Raw genomic sequence first — 2,196 nt, 5'->3', positions numbered from 1 at the left:
AACCTCACCTTTTAAGCAGAAGAGGTCAAGGGTTTGGCAAAGGTCCCTGTGCTTCGGAGAATTACCAGGAGCTCTCATCTCCCTGGTTTGATGATCTCCATGTCTGAGCTCTTGGGAGCTTTCCCGGAGGCAGCCCAGCACCCACCTTACACAGGGTGTAGTTGACCAGCCACCATTCTTGGGCCCGGCACAACCTCCCACACCAGACTTTACAGAAGTCAGGCTCCAACTGGAGGAGCTGGAGGGCTCCTCCATTGTTCTGTGGAGCCAAGAGCTGACTTCACTGCACAAAAGATCAGAGCTACCCAAATAGACAGCAGCAGAACTCGTTGGGTGTTATGGAGCCTTGCCTGTGTTGCTGACAGGAATCACATGTGGGGACTGTTTCCACCAGACTGCCCCTGAGGAGCATAGGGAGCAGGGTGCACCCACACCTGTTCTTCCGCTACGCACCTTGCAGGCCCTTATTCCTCACACACTCCTGCAAGAAACGAGTTTGCTCAGGTCCCCTGAGCTGTGACTGATGTCCTGATCATTCAAGTCTACCCCTTCCCCCCTACCCAGGTTGTGTGGACATCACTTGCCTGTCCCCTTGTTCTCAGAAGGCCTCCTTGAAAGTTCACAGTCCCCGTGTGCATTTCACTGCTTTGTGTGTAAGGCTGACTCCAGAGAGGTCCTTTTATTTCTCAACTGGTAAATTCATTATGAAATAATTCTTGGAGAGATACAGGCCACTGATTTTCTGCAATTTGCAATACTACACTTTAAGTTGCGCTGAAAGCTGAGCATTTTGGTCCTCTGTTTTAGAAGTATATTAATATTTCTGTGACCTTTACCAGATGGCAGTTGAGACATAGTCTTTTAAATAACAAAACGAAGAAAACCAATAACCTAAAATACATATTACTGACCCTAGTTTGATGAGCAAATTAGGAGAGATAAGTCTTTTCCTAAAAGGTAAAGAAAGTCAAAAGGTCTTGTAAAGTTGAAGTAGAATGATTAGAGATACATGAATGGATGGATGGGTAGATGATAGATAGATACATAGATAGATAGATAGACAGGTGAATGGATGGATGGATGGATAGAAATATGGAGAGATAGACATATGGATAGATAGATGGATGATAGATGGATGAACAGATGGATAAACAGATGGATAGGGAGAGATAGACGGATAGGTAGATGGCTAGATAGATACATGGATACATAGACAGATGGGTAGATATTGTAGGTAATTTCCTTGATTACGTATTTAGTCTGTATCTGGCTGTCAATAAATGTGAGGGCAGAAAGCCATCTGGGAGAGTGCTGGGCATCTGTGCTGCCACGGACATGCCGGCTCCAAGCATGTCACCAGCTACGGGGATGAATGCCTCTCCATTTGCACTGGGGTTGGCCAAGGCAGTCAGTACCTTGTAGAGCCAAATCTGCCCTCAAGCCCTGGACTTATTTTGAAGCCTTGCACCTCCTCCCTGGTGGGTCCAAGTAGCTAAGTGCCAGCATTTTCTCCCACCAGGTCCATGCTGTGTGCAGAGTTCAGTGTAAGGTGGACAGAAGTCCCAAGAACTGAGACCAAGCAGAGGCCACGCCACCCAGAGTCATGGTGAATAGAGGACAGAAGGGCCAATGTTCCCTTAGAAATGTCCATGTCCTGTCTACGGCCATACCACCCTCAACGCACCCGATCTCGTCTGATCTCGGAAGCTAAGCAGGGTCGGGCCTGGTTAGTACTTGGATGGGAGAAATGTCCATGTCCTCCCCCGGAATCTAAAGTGGCTGTGATCGTGCTGTCTTGGTCTTGTTCAGTGTTTGAATGCGGCGTCTACTGTTCACAGTGGTCTCAGAGCCATGTCATGAAGGACACGCAAGATACCTGGCTGAAAATGTGACTACTGAGGGACCCTCTCGGGGAAGACTTTTGTTGCCTTTGTCATCTTACCTAATTGTGCATAGACGAACGGCCCTACGCCATTAAATGTTAGGAGGTATTTACCCGACACGCCAATTTGTGTTTGGACTCTCTGATCTGCAGAAATTAGACCACATGGTTCCAGGACCTCCTCTTTCCAGTCTGGCTGAGTTTTCCCTTGACTCTGCTTTGACCTGCGCGGAAGCTTACAGTCCCACCTGGGGCCTCAGGGCTGCACTGGGAACTGGACGACCCATCCCTTCCTTGATCCTAACACAGATCCC

The 2,196-nt window shown here is 48.3% G+C and overlaps 1 pseudogene; it reads left to right on the top strand.

Moving 5' to 3' along the window:
* The first annotated feature begins 1,656 nt into the window (after positions 1-1,656).
* LOC123952427 lies at positions 1,657-1,788 on the top strand (annotated as a pseudogene).
* Positions 1,789-2,196: the final 408 nt, after the last annotated feature.

The sequence above is a fragment of the Meles meles genome, chromosome 10, assembly GCF_922984935.1.
Source record: "Meles meles chromosome 10, mMelMel3.1 paternal haplotype, whole genome shotgun sequence".
NCBI lineage: Eukaryota > Metazoa > Chordata > Mammalia > Carnivora > Mustelidae > Meles > Meles meles.
This window is presented reverse-complemented; position numbering and strand designations above follow the sequence as displayed.